Here is a 12,810-nt window from a genome sequence, read left to right on the forward strand (position 1 = left end):
TTTTCAGTCACATAGAGATCGAAAGGCTTTTCTAACTTAGGCAGCGACAAAGCGGGGGGGGGGGGGGGCCTAACCTGAGCCGTTTTCAGATCCTTGAAAGCCTGGGCACACTCTGGGGTCCATCGGAGAGGCCCATCCCCTTTCGTGGCTTCGTACACAGGTTTTGCTATGTGGGCAAAACCAAGAATCCAGATTCTGCAGTACCCCACTGTGCCCAGGAATTCCCGAAGCTGTCGCTTGCTCATCCTGGAGGGCCTGGATGACTTGAGTCCTAGACTCAGCTAACACCCGCGTCCCTTGGCTGATTACATATCCTAAATATTGGACAGTTTTCTGGCAAATCTGGGCTTTTTTCCAAGAGACCCTATATCCCCAATCCTGTAGAGCCTGCAGTAGCCCCTCTGTAGCCACCGTGCATTCCTCTAGGCTTGGTGCTGCTACCAGCAGGTCATCTACATACTGGAGGACAATTGCTTTAGGGTGTGCCACCCTGACAGGGATCAAGTCTTTTGCCAGTGCCTCTCCAAACAAGGTCAGAGAGTTCTTGAACCCTTGAGGCAATCGGGTCCATGTTAATTGACCGGAGTCACCCGTGTCAGGATCTGCCCACTCAAAGGCAAACAGGGCCTGGCTCTGCGGAGCCAGGGCTATGATGAAGAAAGCATCCTTTAAATCAGGGGTCTCAAACTCAACTCAGCATGTGGGCCGCAGAGCAAGATTACAGCCATTCGGCAGGCCGCACTAGGTCTACAAAAGGCAACTGTTACGCAACACTTTTCAGTGTCACAAAACGACCAGAAACTGTAGTTCGTGGATTAGTCTGTGGGCCGCACAAAATTGTTCGGCAGGCCGCATGCGGCCCGTGGGCCGCAAGTTTGAGACCTCTGCTTTAAATCTAGGACCGAGAAACACGCTAAATTGGGTGACAACTGTCCCAGGAGGGTGTACGGGTTTGGCACCACCGGGTGAATGGTTTCTGTCCGGGCGTTTACTTCCCTAAGATCCTGGACCGGCCTGTAGTCATTTGTGTCCCCTTTACGTACCGGCAGCAGCGGAGTGTTCCAGGGGGATTGGCATTCAGTTAAAATCCCCGCCTCTTTAAGTCGGCAGATATGGGCGGCTATCCCCCGCCTGGCCTCAGGCCTAATCGGGTATTGGCGTACTCACACAGGTACCGCCTGGGGCCACAATGACGGGCGGGTGGTGGCTCACTAGCCCAGGCGGGTTATCCTCCGCCCAGGCTTTGGGGAATTGAGTCCTCCACTGTCCGTCCGCCCGGGGCCCGTTACCCGTTCATTCAGGCGGTGCTCCTCCACCAGCGGCAGGGTGAATGCAATTGTCTCCAGTTTGTTGAAAGCGATGGCTCCCATACCCCCTTGGAACGTGATGGAGGCACTCACTTTCCGCAGTAGGTCTCGTCCCATCAGGGGGTAGGGGCAGTTGGGCATTACTATGAACGAATGAGTGACTAACCCTCGTCCCAGGTCTACCGTCCGGGCTGTGGTCCAGGGATATCTTTCGGCTTTCCCTGTAGCCCCTTGCACGGAGACTGTGTTCTTGTAGAGGGGCCCCAGGGCTTCTTTCAGGACCGAGTGTTCCGCCCCCGTATCCACAAGGAAGGATATGGGTTTTCCCCCTACTTGGACTGTGACCATGGGCTCAAGGGGGTTTAGCAGAATTGAGCCCCGGCCCCGTCAGTCCTCTTCCTCAAACAGAAGGGCTTTGGGTTTTTGTCCCTGGCTGCTCGTCCCTTTTCCTTTCAACTTGGGGCAATCCCGCTTAAAGTGGCCTTGCTCACAGCAGTAGGCACATTGATCCTTTCCTAGGGGCTCTCGGCGGTTATGCGTTTTCCCGCGGCTACGCTGCTTTCCGCTGCCCTGCTGTGTTACAATCCCTTGTTCTTGTAGGGCCATCACTAGGAACCGGCTTGTCTCTTTCGCCACTTTTATCGCTTCAGTGTCCCTATTGTTATACACCCGAGTGGCTATGCTTACTAATTTTTCCCTAGTTCCTCCATCAAATCCCTCTAATTTCTGTAACTTTTTTCTAATGTCTGGGGCTGACTGGGTAACAAATGGTAGGTTAACCGTGTGCCTATTGGGTTCCGCATCGGGATCGATGGGAGTCCAGGTGCGGTATGCCTCTAGTAGCTGCTCTAAGAATGCGGCAGGGGATTCCTGCGGTCTCTGCGTTACTTCACTTACTTTGGTCAAGTTTGTGGGTTTGCGAGCTGCCACCCACATCCCGATCAGGAGATACTGGCAGTAAGTTGTGAGCGCATCCCTACCGCCTCCGTCGTTAGGGTCCCAGTTAGGTCTCTCAGTGGGGAGTGCTGCTTCTAGGGCTGCCCGCCCCGCGGGGGTGTCTGGGGCTTCCTGGCCCACCAGAAAAGCACGTCTTGCTTCGGCAGGAATATGTTCCCACTGCTCCGTTGTGAACAGGACCTGCAACAACCTCTGGCAATCGTCCCATGTTGGTCTATGTGTGTGAAAAATAAACTCAAGAAGAGCAGTTAATGCTTGGGGTTTCTCGTCAAAAGAAGGGTTTTGGTGCTTCCAGTTGTACAGGTCAGAAGTGGTGAAAGGCACATACACGAAAGCACCCCCGGGGACCTCTCTGAGGGGCAGGAGGGTGGACTCCTGCCTCCCGGCGGGGCTTGCCTCACTGTCCCTGTCCTCCCCTTGGTAAGGGGTGCCCTGCCTGGGGTGCGTGGGGGGAAGGGGGGGCTCGGGACGAGGCTCCCAATATGGAGGGGGCTGCAAAAGGAGCTCATCTTCTGGTGCGCTCGGCAGGACTTTGGCCTGGGTTCTTCTCTGGGCCTGGCCACTCTAGTTACTAACAGCCTGCTACTTCTTTTCAGGGAGCATTTCTGCATCCACGGAGGGGGTTGCTCACAGAGAGTGACCCAAACGTCAATGTAGGGGAATTGGTCCGGATGCCCAGGCCTGCCTGTTATTACTGACCATAACCTCCGGGCCAGGACTGAGTCGAACGACCTTCGGTGGGCCAGCTTACCCCAAATGTGGGCCATTCATGTTCGCACAACGTGTGAAGGCAGCCCTTGGAGAATTTCTCCCTGTACACATCCTCCTGTGGAACATAAGCCAGTTTAAAATGAGAAATCATACATTCAAGGGGGGACTGCAGATCTTTGCTGCTTCTGCCACCCATGTCTGGCTGTAGGGAGAATAGGACCAAGACGAATGCAGTGACAAAAACAGATAGACAAACAGCAAAAACAGATAGACAAACTCAAGGCGCCACACTTCCCTTGAGCTCAGAATATCTAAACTCAAACGGGATTCCCTAAAGGCAGGCTGCCCCCCAAGTCTCCTAACCTCGCATCTGAGGAGAGACGGCCACTGACCCTTTTTCCTGGCCCATCAGCCAGGGCTCACATGGCAAACAGTCACGATCTTGTTCTACTTACCCGGGGTTGAACAAGAAAGCTTCGGTGTGCAGACTGACAGCGGTCTCTCTTTTCCCGGCCAACGCACCAAATGTTAAGCCAAATTCGGAGGGACCCAAAACATGAAAGACACGAACAAGGTCCGTCGATTACATACCAAAGCTTTATTGTCTAGCTTGGCCAAGCGGCGGCAGCTCCAACAGAAATCTGAGGGAGAGCGTCCTGGCCCTTTGTTCTACCTAGTTTTTATAGTTTTGTAAGTGGGAAGTACAGAAGCAAAAATTGTAATTAGGAGCCCTTTACCACTATTGGTTATAGTCATATGTCCTTTAACATGATAGGACCATGTTCAATTTGCAAGTCATACATCATTTTGGAGAAAACAAAATTTACAAGCCAACACAATGGTAGAAAGATGTCTCTTTACATATTAAAAGGCATTCCTGTATTATCTAGTGTTTATCTGCCATCTCTCTGTCCAGAGTCACACATGTTAACCACATGCATTTACATAAGAGAGGTAGTTTCGGTGGGGACAAATGCCCGGGAATGGCTCATTGCCATAAGAAAAGGTTTATTTTGGCTTTTCTCTCCCTGTACCTGGCTAGCCATTCACCCTTTTCCCCACAGGCGTGGTGGAATGTCTGGGAATCCATGTTACCTCCCCTTTGCATTTACAATACAATGCCAAGGGCCATCCTGGTTATGCCAATCACACAGTACAGAGACTATTCTCACAATTTCTCTGCACACCTTAACCCAAATTAATAAAATGTTCTCCAAGCCTCTTAAAATATTAATATTAATTCTGTAGTTTTTGGTACCTTACAACACCTGCGGGTGAAGTGGCTCAGTGGCTCCTCACACCCACCCAGTCACCACTGAGCCCTGCCAATGTTCCAAAGCTTGGGAGAGCTTTTCTACCTGCTCAGAATGCAAAGAGGATTCCTCCTCTGGTTCCCATCATACTCGATGGAGGCTGCCTTTTATATGCAAATGCTGGGAACCAGTTAGTCCCGTTCCTGCCACCTCCCCTCCCTCCTGGAAGACCCTGCGTGTGCCATCCAAATGGCAAACACAAGTTCTCACCCAGGTAGAACTATTGAAGACTTGAAGGCATGGTTACAGCCTGAGGCCCGAAATCAACTTATTTTTGACACTCCGGGCTGTTTCAGTTGCGGCTGATGGGAAAGAAGATTCTACTAGAGGTGGATGACTCAAGGCAAAACTACTGGGGGAGCAGAAAGACATTTTATGTCTAACAAACAGTAGCTCACCTTTATTGATCCCTGACCCAGTGCCAGGTACTGTGCTGAGTGCTTTGTAGAAGAGTCGTTTATTTCTGGCAGGAACCTTCGAGGTCTGCACTATCATTAGTCTAGATTTATATGAAAGAAGAGAGGTTGCTAAGAGGCTGAGGAATTTTTCCAGAGCCACCCATCTGGGCCTTGGTAAAGCCGGGGTTGGACCCCCTCGGCCACCACCACCCCACCCCCTGAGCCCTCAGTGTGCTCCACGGAGGAGGTGAAAAAAGAAAGAAGGGTCACAGAAAATGGCAAGGACAGCAGAGACAATCAAGGATTTCTCAGCCTCCTTCCGCCCTGACAGGAGAGGCAGTGGTTGCGGAAGGAGCTGCTGGTCTCCCCAGAGGTCTTCAACCCCTCTTCCTCTTGTTTTTCTTCCCTTCCCTGCTGGCCTTTCTCTGCTCCCTCCCCCAGGGGCTTGAGGAAGCCCCGGAGCCTGGCCCTGTGAAGTGCACAGGGTCAGATCCATCCCTGGCCCCTGGAATGCAGAGCATTCCTAATGATAATCGATATTGAAAGCTTCAGCCAGAGAAGAAAAATGTTCTCAAAATACAAAATCTGTCTCCCAGAGAGGCTCTTCATTAGGAGAGAGGGAATACTCAGACTACTCCAGCATTTCTCTACTGTGGTCTGACCAGGCATTCTGAAGCCGTTCAGGAACAGCCCCTGCTGCTCCAGGTCCAGCTTCCAGGCCGCCAGGCTCCTTGGCCTGTGTGAGAGTAGTCCCTGCTGCTGCACCACAGAGCCGCCTCCCTTCCACTGCCATCAGCAGTGCAGGACTGTTGTTTGCTGCTCTCCTGTATGTTGGACTCAGATTCCTCCCGCAGCTCCCTACACTCTCCCGTCTGGCAGGTGTACACCCTCGTGTTTAGCCTCAGTACCGAACCAGTTGAGTCCTCCGATTTTACTGATACATTAAGCAGTTTCTTTCATTGTCAGCAAACCAGGCAACCCTTGTCATATAGAAACTGGAGAACAAAATAGGAGAGAGGAGAAGCAGTTCTTTCCCTCCAGAGGAAGTTGTTTCTCCTTGTACTACTCTTGATATAAAACAACCTTGCTAGTGGTTTCATGGCTGGGCAAGTTGGCTCTGGAAAAACACGGCCACTATCCTGGCTGAATATTGGGGCCAAGGCAAAAACGCTCCCAAGGGTCAGGTTCCTGGGGCTCCTGAACGTTCTTTCTGACTTCATTTCAACAATGGGTCTCCTGTACCAGGAAGGAAATGTCAGGAAACTGGGCCTAGAGTTCACTTTCACTGTTAAGTTTTGTTTTGTTTTGTTTTTTGTATTTTTCTGAAGTTGGAAACAGGGAGGCAGTCAGACTCCCGCATGCGCCGACCGGGATCCACCCGGCATGCCCACCAGGGGGCAATGCTCTGTTGCAACCAGGGCCATTCTAGCACCTGAGGCAGAGGCCACAGAGCCATCCCCAGCGCCCGGGCCAACTTTGCTCCAATGGAGCCTTGGCTGCGGGAGGGGAAGAGAGAGACAGAGAGGAAGGAGAGAGGGAGGGGTGGAGAAGCAGATGGGTGCTTCTCCTGTGTGCCCTGGCCGGGAATCGAACTCGGGACTCCTGCACACCAGGCTGACGCTCTACCACTGAGCCAACCGGCCAGGGCCTCACTGTTAAGTTATTGAAGGTAGCATTTGACCTGTCCCTTCAGTTGTCTGCACAGATGGCTCATTAGAGAAGGCCTGAGCTCCTGCAACAGCATTGGAAGACAAGGACCCAGGGATTCTCCCTACATTTCCCACTCAGGTTGAGGCTGGTCTTCCTGAAGCACCTGGGTTATGGCTAGAAGCTGCTGAAGCTGAGTTTCTAAAAGGAGAGGGAACTGGCTGGGTAGGCCTCTCACACAGGAAAAGAAAAACCTCCTGTGACTTCTGTACCACCCACAAAACCTATGACTTCTGTACCACCCACACGGTACAGAAGTCATAAGCCAAGAAATAACAAAGCATGTTCTAGGGCCGGAAAAAACCCTAGTGTCTCCAAGTAAAGGCAAATCTTCAAATCTCTATAGATAACTTAGGGCACAAAATTACTATGTTTAACCTCTACTGAAGAGAAGCCTACGTCTTATCTTCAAACCCACCATGAGAAAGAACAATCAGGTATAGTGGAACCTTCCTTCCAACACTCCCCAAACTTAATAGAGTAGGTTGAGAGAAACTTCAAACTTGTGATAGAATCGGAAGGTAAGAAGAGATGGATTTGGAAAAGAACAATGTAGAAATTCACAATGATAAAAAATATGTCATTGAAATAAAGTAATTCACTGAATGGATTGAATAGTAAACTGCTAAAGCAGGAATAGTTGAATTGAAAGATATGATAGATAAAAAGAAAATAAGCTGAAATCTATAAGGTAAAAAGATCTAATAGGAGTTTATGGAAAAAATATAAATAGTAGAGGAGAGGAAATATTTTAAAAATTCACAGCTAAGAATTTTCCAAAATAAAGTATCTTCTCAGTTTGAAGAAGTTAAACTAATTTCCAAGTATGGTAAAGGAAAAGGAATCCTCACTGTTATGTCTTAGTGGAACTTAATACCATCAACAACAAAACGAAAACAATTTAAAAATAGCTACCAGGGAGCCTGACCTGTGGTGGCGCAGTGGATAAAGCATCGTCCTGGAGTGCTAGGGTCGCTGGTTCAGAACCCTGGGTGTAAGGCCAGTGGCCATGGCCACGCAGGTTCACAAGGGATTCGGGCAGATGGTAAAGGAACTGTGGAGCCGGAGGATGGTGCGCCATGCTGTTTTATTAGTGTCTCACAATAGCAGTTGAGCAAGCAGGCAGGGCAATCTGCTTCCCTGTCTCTCTCAGGACTCATAAGTGAAACAGGCCAGGGAAGTGGGGGAGGGAACCCCTTCTCCAGCAAACAATGACCTCTCCCAATGATGGCAGGCAACCTGCCGCCCTGAGGGCAAGCACCCGCAGCCTTACATAGACTACACACACATGGTGCTGTCCCGTGCTCATGCACCAATCAGGCAAAGTGCAAGCAAGCAAGCCTCACACACTTGTTTGCCCAGCACTGGGCTCGCCTGGTCAAGGCATATATGGGAAGCAATAGCTGTGAGTTGATGCTTCCCCTCCTACTACTGAGTTTCTCTCTATCCTCTCTCTAAAATCAATAAATAAAAATCTTAAATAAGAAAAAAGAAAAAAACCTACCACTGAGAAAAGACATTTCCTTACAAATTGTATAAAACACACTTCTCAACAAAAAAGTCAGAAGTAAATAGAATCTTATCTCCAAACTGCTGAGGGAAAAATAATGTTCACTCTAGCATTCTCTATCCAATAAAGTTGACAGATTTCTGGTGGCATAGTGCATACATAAAGCATCAACCTGAAACGCTGAGGTCATTGGTTCGAAAGGCTGGGCTTGCCTGGTCAAGGCACATATGTGAGTTGAAGCTTTCTGCTCCTCTCCCCTTTTTTCTCTCTCTAAAATGAATAAAGTCTTAAAAAAGAAAAGTAATATATACCCAATAAAGCTATCATCCAAAATTAAAGGCAAAAATAAAGAATTTTGTGGTTCAAAGACTGGGTGAGTTTATTCCTCATGGGCCTTAATTATTAAAAAGGATTACTAAAAATGTACTTCCACAGAAGAAAATCAAATCCAGAAGGAAGGAATGAACTTCAAAAAGCAAAGAAGTTAGGCCCTGGCCGGTTGGCTCAGTGGTAGAGCGTCGGCCTGGCGTGCAGAAGTCCTGGGTTCGATTCCCGGCCAGGGCATACAGGAGAAGCGCCCATCTGCTTCTCCACCCCTCCCCCTCTCCTTCCTCTCTGTCTCTCTCTTCCCCTCCCGCAGCGAGGCTCCATTGGAGCAAAGATGGCCCAGGAGCTGGGGATGGCTCCTTGGCCTCTGCCCCAGGTGCTAGAGTGGCTCTGGTCGCAACAGAGCGACGCCCCGGAGGGGCAGAGCATCGCCCCCTGGCGGGCAGAGCGTCGCCCCCTGGTGGGCGTGCCGGGTGGATCCCGGTCGGGCGCATGCGGGAGTCTGTCTGACTGTCTCTCCCCGTTTCCAGCTTCAGAAAAATACAAAAAAGGAGGGAAAAAAAAAAATAAAGCAAAGAAGTTAGGCCTGACTGGTGGTGGTGCAGTGGACAGAGTGTTGACCTGGAATGTTGAGGTTCCTGGTTAGAAACCCTGAGGTCACCAGCTTGAACACAGGTTCATCCAGCTTGAGCGTGAGAACATTGACATGATCTCATGGTCGCTGGCTTTGCAAGGGGTCACTGGCTCAGCTGGAGCCTTCTGGTCAAGGCACATATGAGAAAGCAATCAGTGAACAACTAAGGTGCCGCAACTATGAGTTGATGCTTCTCATCTCTCCCTTCCTGTCTCTCTCTCTCTCAAAAAAAAAAAGCAAAGAAGTTAGTATATTGGGTTTCCTTGTATACGTTTTAAATGATGTTAATATAAGCTAATAGTCTTTAAAAAAAAACAAGGTGAAATGAAAATAGTCGGTAGCAACATGGACAATGAAAGATGGCATTCTACAATCCTTTCATTTTCAGAAGGAGGACATAAATATTGATTACCTAATAAACGAACACTTCTAAACCAACAGAGGGAAGAAAAAGGTATTAAAGAAAGCTATTGACCTGATAGAAAGCAGGAATAAAATAAAAATAAAACACAGTAAGTGGAAGGTACAAAATAAGTGTAAGTCTGTCTATCTGCATGTATGAATGATGGCAGAAAGATCTAACTTACATCTATAAGATTAGTTTTATTTAAATTAGCTATGTACCATTAATGAAATACACTTAAAATAGATAATAAAACATTTAGAAGTCCTACTCTGCCTTGTGGATTTTATCATTGAAAAATATCAAGGTGAAAGGTAGCATTGAAAATGACTGGATTATTTTTATTTATTTATTTATTAGCAAAAGTGAGAGATGGACAGGCAGGAAGAGTGATGAAAATCATCATTGTGGCACCTTAGTTGTTCATTGATTATTTCTCGTATGTGCCTTGACCAGGGGGCTCCAGCTGAGCCAGTGACCCCTTGCTCAAGACAGTGACTATGGGGTCATGTCTATGATCCCACGCTCAAGCTGCTGACCCCACGCTCATGTTGGCAATCTCAGGATTTCAAACCTGGGTCTTCAGCTTCCCAGGCCAATGCTCTACCCACTGTGCCATCACCTGGTCAGGCGATGACTATGGATTCTTGTCTAAGAGACTGGGAATACCATTAACTAAGGAAGATAGATGGGGAAGACCCACCTTGGAAGTGAAAATATTAACATTTACTGGCTGCTTCCTAAGTCTTAACTGGAGTCTACAAAGGAGATTAGGAAGGAGCTTTGGAGAGAAGAATTTGTGCCATGTGTCATGGGAGCCCAGCCACGGGAAGATAACTTGAAGTGTGCGTTGGCATGGAAGCTGCAAAGGGAAGGAGAATTCAAGAAGAAAAGACACAAGGCTTTAAGGACAGACTGCAAGATGATTAGCAGGATCTGTGCTGGAGTAAGGGTGAGCAGAATGAGTACTGAGAAGATGCCCTTAGATCAAGCTTTAAGTGAACAGACTAATAGGGTGCTGGGCCTACTGGTAAGAGATTAAGGAAGAAATGGAAAGCAAGAAATAAAGAAAGCAAGAATGGATTTCATTTTCTCAGGAAGTTCAACACCAAAAGGGAAGACAGGATGGATTGTGAAAAGAAATGCAGCCTCAAGGGAAGTTATCTTGGAATAGACAACAACCATTTTTAAGAATAAAACTAATTACCTAGAGCTTTCAGGGAAATGAGTGTCCTGGGTAATCATCTTTTCTTCGTAATGTAATGCTGCCTTTTAAAACACCAAAGCTAATTTTGACCAATTTGGAAATAACCTAAGTCACCAGCAATAGCAATATCAGCATGGTGAATTGCCTTTAACCATGAATGATACTCCTTCATGACTTAAATAAAACTCATTAGACTTTTTGTTGTTGTTTTGTATTTTTCTGAAGTGAGAAGGGAGGAGGCAGGGAGACACCTCCGTGTGCCCGACTGGGATCTACCCAGCAAGCCCACCAGGGGGCGATGCTCTGCCCATCTGGGATGTTGCTCCATTGCAACCGGAGCCATTTTAGTGCCTGAGGCAGAGGCCATATAGCCATCCTCAGCGCCCAGGCCAACTTTGCTCCAATGGAGCCTTGGCTGTGGGAGGGGAAGAGAGAAAGAGAGAGAGAAAGGAGAAGGGGAAGGGTGGAGAAACAGATGGGTGCTTCTAATGTGTGCCCTGGCCGGGAGTCGAACCCGGGACTTCCACACGCCAGGCTGACACTACCACTGAGCCAGCAGGCCAGACCCCCCATTTGACATTTTTTAACCTCGATTTCTCAGTCATTGCTATTGACTGCAGGACCTGTTGAGGCCTACAGGACTATATACCTCTGCATGTGCCACAGGAGCTATCTTGAATTCTTTTTCTTTTTTTTTTTTATACATTGTTGAGTATTTTTCTTTTATTATCAGTGATCTTCTCCCATAGTTTGCCATAATTTTCTGTCTAGTCTGCTCATAAGCTGGGTTAAAGTGTATTCAGCCCTGACAGATGAATCTACTTGGTATATTGACTCAGCCAAGTTTCTGAACTTAAAGGCTAAGGTCCACACCCTAGCCAGTCACCAGATTACTCTTGATATTTGTGGTAGCCTTTCCCTATGTGGTTATATCTCAGATATACAATTTAATATAAAACCAAGAGTAACTTGGTATGAGCACCTGAGAAGAGCTTTTGAACATAGTATACAAGCTGCAGTATTTGAATTTAGGAACATTTATTTATCTCTTTAGCCAAAGACCTCTTTGGAAGCCTTTATGTATTTGCTGATCTCAACAGAAGAACCCTTAGAGAGGGCTAATTAGCTATATCTTCCTTCAGGTGTAACAGATTCCCACCTCTAAGCTGATAATTCTCTCAATACCAGTAGAAAAACGGAATGTCTCTCCTTCTCAATTAACACCCATCCTCCAGAAGAAAATAGCATTTATTGTGTATTAACTGAAATAAAATAGCCTCTGCTTTCCCACCTTGTATCTGTTGCCTGGGTGATACAAGTAGATTTGAGTTCCACAGACTGTACAACCTGGAGTCTTAATGATCCAGAGACCATCAGCTACAGACCTTGGTCTTAAACAGTGCAGCTAGGGGCTAGATGCAGGTCTCTTTTGACATGAGAATTGGTAAATTCATAAAGGGTTTTAATAGAAAAAAATGGAGAGTTTCTGGTGTTCTGAATTCCATAAACTCATAATTCTGAAAGTGAGGCAAAAATATCCTAAGTAGGGAAAGGCCACTAGTAATATCAGGGTGGTCTCTCATTAAGGCCCAGAGGCTGGCTCCTTATAGGGTGACATTTATTATTTTGGTGATTTATCAGAGTCTGGCTTTTAGCTTTTCAGGTTCAGAAACTAGTTTAATCAACATACAAAGAATAGATTCATTATCAGACCCGGGCTTACCTTAACCAAGCTTACAAGATTGATCTATAAACCAAAATGTCAGTTGACATTTATATGGAAAAATATAACTGATTGATATTCTTAAAAGTATAATTGATCAGCTCATTCTTTCCCTGAAGGCAGGCCCACACAGGGAAGCAGGTCATAAACAAGTTAGTTGGTGAACATAAAATCAGAATAAAGTTGAATCATGTTTAATAACATAGGCTAAGAGAGTAATCCAGCCACAGTAAATATGGTCCCACCAGTGAAACTAAATTTCTTTAAGTCTGTAGGCTAAGACAGTCTCTGTCCTGATCAGTATTTGGATAGACACCTGCCAATGTCTTGTTTCGGTTTTTTTATGCCTCAAGGCTAACGTAGGCCCAAATCCACCCAAGTCACCTCCCACGTTAGTCTTTCTCTAGATATTAATACTTTCCATCAGCTTATATCATAGCTATTCCTTTGCTTAAGTTTACAGTTTAAATTTCAATGAACAATCTTATGTTCAAATTTCTGTGGCCCCCTCACTCTGCTCACAGTGGTCAGGAGGAGAGGGAGAGGGGGCATAGATAAGGGGTAGGTGGGGGAGCTCACCCGCTCTAAGGGTTATCAGTCATTCACCAATAAA

At 47.3% G+C, this 12,810-nt stretch overlaps 1 protein-coding gene and 1 long non-coding RNA gene across 5 annotated transcripts in view; one reads left to right on the forward strand and one right to left on the reverse strand.

The window, feature by feature from the left end:
- PPM1H (protein phosphatase, Mg2+/Mn2+ dependent 1H) overlaps positions 1–12,810 on the forward strand; it is a 373,609-nt gene that overhangs the window by 325,246 nt on the left and 35,553 nt on the right. The window lies entirely within an intron of this gene.
- LOC136395124 (uncharacterized) overlaps positions 1–12,810 on the reverse strand; it is an 86,163-nt gene that overhangs the window by 19,040 nt on the left and 54,313 nt on the right. The window lies entirely within an intron of this gene.

Source organism: Saccopteryx leptura, chromosome 2 (assembly GCF_036850995.1).
Source record: "Saccopteryx leptura isolate mSacLep1 chromosome 2, mSacLep1_pri_phased_curated, whole genome shotgun sequence".
NCBI lineage: Eukaryota > Metazoa > Chordata > Mammalia > Chiroptera > Emballonuridae > Saccopteryx > Saccopteryx leptura.